Source organism: Choloepus didactylus, chromosome 5, assembly GCF_015220235.1.
Source record: "Choloepus didactylus isolate mChoDid1 chromosome 5, mChoDid1.pri, whole genome shotgun sequence".
Lineage (NCBI taxonomy): Eukaryota > Metazoa > Chordata > Mammalia > Pilosa > Megalonychidae > Choloepus > Choloepus didactylus.
In genome coordinates, this window is record NC_051311.1 from 81,254,337 (window position 1) to 81,264,109 (window position 9,773).

Genomic DNA, 9,773 nt, shown 5'->3' on the forward strand with positions numbered 1-9,773 from the left:
CTATACCAGCCACTTCCAATTAGGACAATTTATAGCATCTTCTTGTGGTAAAGGATTTTTAATAACCAACATTTGTGTTCTTTATTCCTATTAAAAATAAATTAATGTTTATACATGTGTATGTGCACACATATACACACATATATGTTTAAGGGTAACTGATAATTAATTTTTAAACAATGAGAAAATTCATAAGTCAATGAGTTATGATTAATGTTAAAAATCAATAGCTTTCCAATATTCAAGCAATAAACAGATAGAAAATCTATTGGAAGAAATGATCCCAGTGACATGAAAAACATAAAATATATTTAGTTATAAACTTACAGGAAATATACAGAAACTATATGACTAAAATTTTAAAAAGATACCAAGGAACATATCAAAAGTTTTAAAGAAATTATAATATATACTATGCACTTGTGCAGGGAGACAATATTGTAAAAATGTCATTTCTGTCTAAATTAATCTATAAATTGAATGTAATCCCAATTAAACTACCAACAGAATTTCTTTTATGACTGGACAAAAATATGCTAAGGATCATCTGGAAAAATAAACATGCAAATATAGACTCCAAATTTCTGAAATGGGAAGAGTAAAAGGGACTAGCCCAACTAGATCTTAAGACACCATGTAGGTTTAATAATTAAACAGCCCAGTACCAGAGAAGAAACAGAGCAGTGAAACAGAATGAAGAAAAAAAAAAAAAAACACAAAAAAACAAAATACAAACAGAGACTTATGTTAAAAGTGTATTTCAAGAGTTTAAGCCCACCCTCTACCTCAACCATGCCCGTGGCAGGGACAGGGTCTGCTGAGAATGAAAGGTACTCTACCTCTTTACACTGGTGGGGAGTTGTGGGCTGACAAGTGCCATCAGCTGGGAAGGATAAGAAAAGCACAGTCTAGAGGCCTCAAAGAAAAGTCTGAAACCCTGCTGGGTCTCATCCTCAGGGAAACTTGATACTGAATTACACCCTCTTCCTGAGACTGGGTCTGTCTGGTCTAGGAAAAAACTGATTGGGGTTGATCATATTTGGGTAGACCCTTTGTACTGGTTTGTATGCATTATGTACCCCAGGAAAAGCCATATTCTTTGATGCAAACTTGTGGGGGCACATGTATTAGTGTTGATTAGGTAGGAACCTCTTGGTTCAGTGTTTCCATGGAGATGTGATTCAATCAACTGTGGGTGAGAACATTCATTGGATTATTTCCATGAAGTTGTTGCCCCACCCATTCAGGGTGGGTCTTTATTGGGTCACTGGAGTACTTTAAAAGGAGCCACACAGGCCAAGACACAGAGCAACTGAGAGTGACATTTTGAAGCCCAGCTGCATCTAAGAGAGGACAAAGTGCCTCAATAGCAACACATTTGGAGAATGCCATTTTGAAATGCCATCTGGGAGGAAGCAGATGCCAGCCACATGCCTTCACAGCTAACAGAGGATTTCTGGATGCCAATGGCCTTTCTCCAGTGAAGGTACACTTTGTTGATGCCTTACCTTGGACACTTTATCACTTTATGGACTTAAGACTGTAATTTTGTAACTAAATTACCCCCCTTTATAAAAGCCAGTCTATTTTTTCTGGTGTTTTGCAAAAGGCCAGCATTAGCAAGCCAGAACACCCCCCTCAAAAAAAGGTTCCTTATAGGCAGGGCAAGAACCAGAATAATAAGAGTTGAAAAATTCTCATCAGTTAAACAGAAGCTATGCTAGAGGTCTAGAATAAGTTGAACTGCATGCCAAAAAACAGATACAGAACAAGACCAACCAACAAGAAAACCCTAGGTAAAATAGTGAAAATGATCTCTAGAATAAACTAATCAAGGAAACCAGATGCCTAGACACCAACAAAAAATTATGAGTCACACTAGGAAAAAATGAAGATATGGCCCAAAGGAACAAATGAGACACTTCAAATGAGACACAGGAGTTGAAACAACTAATTAAAGATGTTCAAACAAACATGCTGAATCAATTCAAAAATAAAATCAATGAATTGAGGGAAGATATGGCAAAAGTGATAAACGTTATAAAGAAGATATTGGGCAAACATAGGGAAGAACTCAGACATTTGACAAACAAATGGCAGAAATCATGGGAATGAAAGGCATAGTAGAAGAGATGAAAAGCACAGTGGGGACTTACAACAGCAGACAGCAGATTTGAAGAGGCAAAAGAAAGGAATAGTGAACTAGAGAACAGAACATCTGAAATCCTATACACAAAAGAACAGATAGGAAAAGAATGAAAAAATATGAGCAGGGTCTCAGAGAATTGAATGACAACATGAAGCACAAGAATATACATGTCATGGGTAGGAGAAGAGAAGGGAAAAGGAGCAGAAAGAATAATGGAGGAAATAATCACTGAAAATTTCACATCTCTTGAGAAAGTCATTGTGCCAGTTTGGATGTCTTATGTCCCCAAAAATGCCATGTTCTTTAATGCAATCTTGTGGGGACCAATGCATTAGCATTGATTAGGTTGGAATCTTTGGATTAGGCTGTTTCCATGGAGATGTGACCCACACAACTGTGGGTAATATCTTTGATTAGATTATTTCCATGGAGGTGTGGCCCACCCATTCAGCGTGGGTCTGATTAGTTCCCATAAAAGCTCACAGACAGAAGGACGTCAGAGCAGCTGCAGCTGAGAGACATTTTGAAGATGGTTATTGAAAGCTGACACCGACATTTTGGAGAACACAATTTTGAAGTGCAGCCTGGCAGCAAACAGATGCCAGCCACATGCCTTCCCAGCTAATAGGTTTTCTGGATGCCAATGGCCTTTCTCCAGTGAAGGTATCCTATTGTTGATGCCTTACCTTGGACAATTTATGGCCTTAAGACTATAACTTTGTAACCAAATAAACCCCCTTTATAAAAGCCAATCCATTTCTGGTGTTTTGTGAAACAGCAACATTAGTGAATGGAACAGTCATAAAATTACAGATCTAAGAAGCACAGTGTACTTCAGACAGAATAGATCTGAATAGACCTACTCCAAGACACTTAATAATACTATTGTCAAGTATCAAAGACAGAGAGTTCTGAAAGCAGCAAAAGAAAAGCAATCCATCACATGCAAGGGAAGCTTGATAAGTCTATGTGTGGACTTCTCAGCAGAAACCATGGAAGTGAGAAGGCAGAGGTATGACATATTTAAAATAATGAAAGAGAATTCTATATCTGGCAAAACTGTCCTTCAAAAATGAGAGAGAGTTTAAAATAATTTCAGACAAACCGACACTGAAAGAGTTTGTGAACAAGAGATATGTTCTACAAAAAATACAAAAGGGTGTATTACAAGAAGATAGGAAAAGACAGGAGAGAGAGCTTTGGAGAAGACTGTAGAAATGAAGGCTATCAGTAAGGGTAAAAAGAGAAAGAGAGAAGCTGTAAGACAGAATAAAATCATGAAGCATACAACAATGTTGATGAAACTTGAGGATGTTACATTGAGCAAAATTAGCCAGAAACAAAAGTACAAATACTGTATGTTCTCACTAATATGAACTATTATTAATGAGCAAACTTTGAGAGTTAAAGAGGAGAAAGAGCATAGGTTATCAGGAGATAGAAAGATGGTAGAGACTGGGAATTTGATGCTGAAGGAGTACAGAATGTTCAACAGGATTGATTGTAAAGATCCAGAAATGGATAGCACAATACTACCTGATGGTAGCACAATATTGTAATTAAACTGAACAAAACTGAGTGCGACTATGGTTGGAAGAGGAAGGTAAGGGGCATGTATGACAACAGAAGGAAAAATAGAAAGAAGATAATGACTGGGACTGCATAACTTAGCGAAACCTAGAGTGGACAGTAATGGTAATTAAATGTACAAATATAAGAATGTTTTTAAATGAAGCAGAATAAATGAATGTCAATATTGCAAAGTGTTGAAAATGGGATGGTATATGGAAAAATACAATCAATGCAAATTAGGGTCTACAGTTAACAGTAACATTGTAATATACTTCCATGAAATGTAGTAAGGGAAATATACAAAAGCTAAATATCGATAAGGGGGGATATAAGGGAGGTGTATGGGATTCTTGATTTAACTGTTGTTTCTCCTTTTTATTTTGTTTTATTTTTTATTTTATATTCTTCATTTTTCCCTCCTTTTCTTTCTTTGTGGAAGAAATGGAAATGTTCTCATATAGATTGTGGTTGTGAATGCATAACTATGTGATTATATTGGGAACCATTGATTGTTTACTTAGGATGGATTGTATGGTGTGTAAAAAAAACTGTTTAAAAAATAAACAGAAAGATACAAGTGCTGGAGAAAATTAAAAAAAACTATTTCATATCACTGTGGAAAATCTATTTGATGAAAACTAAAATGATAACTAAAAACAAAGTCAAACAACACTCAAGAAAAATATTTGTATAATATAAAAAGGATTTCTTTCCTTAATTTACAAAGAACTCATATAAATCATTCTGAAAAAGATGAATATTCCAAAGGGGGAAAAGGACAAAGCTATAGCTGAGTATTTTAATAGAAAAGAAATACAAATGACCAATTATCAAAAAACATTTTTTCAAGCTCCAACTCATAATTTAAGAAATGCAAATCTAAATAAAGTCTCACAAATAAAGTTGACAAAATATAGAAGCCTGATATCCAATGCTTATAAAGATGTGAGAAAAGGCTACTCTCACATACTATTTGTAAATGTGTAAATTGGTTTAAGCATTCTAGAGGGCACTTTGCAATAGCTACCCAAATTTTAAAACTACATACCCCTTGGCCCTGGAAGACATCTGCTAGGAATTTACTGATTTTTCACAAGGCAGCCATGTCCACTCAACTGGACAGAATACCCTCTTCAAATGGTGTCTGGAGAACTGGATATCCATATCCAAAAGAATGAGAGAGGACCCCTATCTCACACCTTATATAAAAATTAACTTAAAGCAGATCAAAGACCTAAACATTAGAGTTAAGACCATAAAACTCTTAGAAGAAAATGTAGGGAAGTATCTTAAAGATCTTGTGATAGGAGGTGGTTTCCTAGACCTTACATCCAAAGTGCAAGCAATGAAAGAATAAATAGATAAATGGGGTCTCCTCAAAATTGAATACTTTTGTGTCTCAAAGGACTTTATCAAGAAAGTAAAAAGGCAGCCTACTCAATAGGAGATGATATTTGGGAAACACATATCTGATAAGGGTTTAATATCCAGAATAAATAAAGAGATCTTACAACTCAACAACAAAAAGACAAACAGCCCAATTAAAAAATTGGCAAAATACATGGATAGACACTTTTCTAAAGAGGAAATACAAATGATCCAAAAGCATATGAAAAGCTGCTCAACTTCACTAGCTATCAGGGAAATGAAAATCAAAACTACAATGAGATACCATCTCACACCTACTAAAATGACCATTATGAAAAAGAAAAAAAGAAAACTACAAATGCTGGAGAGGATGTGGAGAAATAGGTACACTTATTCACTGTTGGTGGGGATGTAGAATGGTGCAGCCACTCTGGAAGGCAGTTTGGCAGTTCCTCAGGAAGCTGAATATAGAATTGCCATATGATCTGGCAATTCCATTACTAGATATCTCCTCAAAAGAATGGAAAGCAGGTTCACAAACAGACATTTTCACACTGATATTTATAGCAGCATTATTCACAATTGCCAATAGATAGAAAGAGCCCAAATGTCCATCAACTGATAAGTGGTAAATATATATGATGGAATATTATGTAGCTGTAAGACAGAATAAATTCATGATGCATGCAACAATGTGGATGACCCTGAGGGCATTATATTGAGTGAAATAAGCCAGAAACAAAAGGACAAATACTGTGTATGGTATCACCAATATGAACTAACTATAATGAACAACCTTGAGAGTTAAAGTCGAAAGTACAGGCTATCAGGAGATTGGGAAGTCAATGCTTAAGGAGTACAGAATGTTCAATAAGGTTTATTGTAAAGGTTCAGAAATGGACTACTGGGTGATGGTATCACAATACTGTAAGTGTAATTAACAAAGCAGAGTGTTAGTATGGTTGAAAGAAGAAGCCTAGAGTCATTTTTGTCACCAGAAGGAAAGCTAGAGGATAAAAACTGGGATTGCATAATTTAGCAAAACCTAGAGTGGACAATGATGTTGGTTAATTGTATAAATAGAAGAAAACTAGAACTAGTCAAAAGAAAAAGGAGTTTCCCAAGTTGACATAGATGTTCAAATTCTCAGCAAGCACTTCCTAAATGTAATTTTATTGAAATATATTCACATACCGTACTGTCATCCAAAGTGCATGACAATTGTTCAGTTTCATCATATAGTTTTGCATTTAACACCACAATTTTTGAAGATTTTGAAGATTTTCATTACTCCAAAAAATAAAAATGCAAATAACAATCCCATACCTCTCCTCCTTCCATTTTCTTTTTTTTTAATTTTTTAATTGAAATACAGTCACATTCCATATAATCATCCAAAGTGTAAAACAATTGTTCACAATATATCTTATGGTTGTGCATTCATCACTACAATCAATTTTGAACATTTTCATTACTCCAAAAGATAAAAATGAGAATAAAAATAAAAGTGAAAAGAACACCCAAAGTGTCCCACACCCCCATCCTCCATATTATTTATTTACTTTTTTGTGACCATTTTTCTACTCATTTGTCCATACAATAGATAAAGGGAGTGTGTGCCGTAAGGTTTTCACATTCACCTGGTCACACCACATAAGCTATAAAACTATATGATCACCTTCAAGAATCAAGAATACTAGATTGCAGTTCAATAGTTTCAGATATTTCCCTCTAACTATTCTAAGAAACTAAAAACTAAAAAGTGATATCAATATAACACAGAAGAATTATCTCCAGAATGACCTCCCAACTCCATTTGAAATCTCTCAGCCACTGAAAGTTTATTTTGTTTCAATTCTCTTCCCCCTTTTAGTCCAGAAGGCTTTCTCAATCACATGATGCAGGGTCCAAGCTCATCCCTGGGAGTCATTTTCCATATTGCCAGGGAGATTTATGTTCCATGTAGTGGGGAGGGCAGTGGGTTGACCTGCTGAGTTGGCTTAGAGAGAGGCCACATCTGAGCAACAAAAGAGGTTCTCTGGGGGTGACTCATAGGCACAATTATGAGTAGGCTTAGCCTCTCCTTTGCACTAGCAAGCTTCATAAGGGCAAGCCCCAAGATCAAGGGCTTGACCTACTAAGCTGGTAGTCCCCAATGCTTGTGAGAATATCAGGAATTCCCTAGCTGGGGAAGTTTAATATTTCCCAATTTTTCCAGTTTCTGAAAGGGGCTTTGCAAATATTTTTATTCTCTGCCCAAATTACTCTGGGTTGTATCAGGGCTTCATGCTAACCTGTACAAACCAACAAGGTCTAACCTCCTAGTCAAGGTTTCATGTAGTTATGGCATTTGAGTAAACTGACCATACAAGTTAAATTATATAGTGTGTTACTGAAAATGTAGATTGTGCACCATATAACTATCTCTTCCTTTGGTCCCACACAGAAGCCAAAGTTTTAAAACATGGTTAATATCATCCTCTCCCCTTCAGTCTGATCTACCCCAATCTCAACCAAGTCCATTTCATTCATATCTCCAATTGAAGTCTGATCTTTTCAGCCTCTTTAATAGTTGATTCATGGGGCAATGCTGACACTCACAGCTGTCAGGCAGGCACTTTAAAAAAAATTATTATAGAGGAGAATGTAAGATGGCGGCTAGGTGAGACAGGGCAAAAAAACACCTCCATGAAAAATACTAGATAAAAGCCAGAAAGTGACCCAGAACACCATTTCCAGCAATGCACCAGCCGGACTAGGTCTACTAAATCCACAGGGACCGTGCATATGGTGAAACCGAGAGTCTGCATTCTGAAACAAGTGAGTAAGCTGGCTGGAAGTCTGGTGGCCATGCCGCAGCATGGAGAAACCACAGGATGGCATTTGGAGATGGACTAGTTCTTTAAAAAAAACCAAAAACCTGGGAGCAGCTGCAGATATGGCAGTGAGAATCACACAGTGAAACATGGCAGGAGCAGGCTGTAGCCAATGCCTTGGTGTCTGGTGTGGAGGATAGCCCTCCCCATACCCACTGCTGATTGTCTCAGGGCCAGGGGGACACAGGGGAGCCAAAAGGAATAAGAAACCGTGCCCCTTGCAGCCATCTCTCTGGCAGGCTGGAGACACTCCTGGCTGGGGACAGAGCCATAGCACAGAGCCATGCCAAGAGTGTTTCCCACAGCATCATGCATGTGCCACAATATCGGCCATGGACAGTGGCCTTTAGTGCATCCACAGCTAATTGTCCCAGAGCTGGGAAGGCGGAGCTCTGAGAAAAGGCAGAAATTAACATGCCCCATTCAACCATCTTTAAAACAGGCTGGGAACACCCCTGCATGGCCTGGTGGCCCTGGGCTTCCCTGGAGGCCGGCGAGCACTTGTGATGTGGCACAACTTTCTGTCAGTGGAGGTCCTGGAAGAGCATGGCTGGGAAGCAGGACCCGCTCAGAAATCCCAGGGACCCCATGCTGACTTGTGGGTCAGTGGCAGAGACAGTCTCTGGCAAGACTGAAATGAAGGTTTAGACTCTTGCAACAGCCTTAAATCTCTGGGAACATCTGGGAGGTTTGATTATTAAAGCTGTCCTGTCTCCCTAACCACCCAGACACATGCCCCACATTCAGGGCAGACAGCACCAACAACACACCCAAACTTAGTGCACCAATTGAACCCCACAAGAATCAGATTCCCACACACCACAAAGACAAAGTTGGGGAGAACTGACTTGAGGGGAATAGGTGATTCGCGGATGCCATCTGCTGGCTAGTTAGAGAAAGCATATGCCACCAAGCTATAGATCTGACAAATTAGAGACTGGTATTTTTTATATCCAGAAAGAGCCCTTATCAAGTAAAGCAAATGCCAAGAGGCCAAAAACAACAGAAAATCTTAAAGCCTATGATAAAACTAGATGATATGGAGAACCCAAACCGAAACACCCAAATCAAAAGATCAGAAGAGACACAGTACTTGGCACAATTAATCAAAGACCTAAAATCAAACAATGAGAGCATGGCACAGGACATAAAGGACATGAAGAAGAGCATGGAAGAGGATATAAAGGACATGAAGAAGACCTTAGAAGAGCATAAAGAAGAAATTGCAAGAGTAAATAAAAAAAACAGAAGATCTTATGGAAATAAAAGAAACTGTTGGCCAAACTAAAAAGACTCTGGATATTCACAATACAAGATTAGAGGAAGCTGAACAATGACTCAGCATCCTCGATGACCACAGAATGGAAAATGAAAGAACAAAAGAAAGAATGGGGAAAAAAGTTCAAAAAATTGAAATGGATCTCAGGGATATGATAGATAAAATGAAACATCAAAATTTAAGACTCATTGGTGTCCCAGAAGGGGAAGAGAAGGGTAAAGGTCTAGAAAGAGTATTCAAAGAAATTGCTGGGGAAAACTTCCCAAACCTTCTACACAATATAAATACACAAAGCATAAATGCCCAGCGAACTCCAAATAGAATAAATCCAAATAAACCCACTCCAAGACATATACTGATCACACTGTCAAATACTGAAGAGAAGGAGCAAGTTCTGAAAGCAACAAGAGAAAAGGTGAATTGTTTTTTTTAATTGTGCCAAAGGAAACAACATAAGACTAAGTAGTGACTACTCAGCGGCCACCATGGAGGTGAGAAGGCAGTGGCATGACATATTTAAAATCCTGAG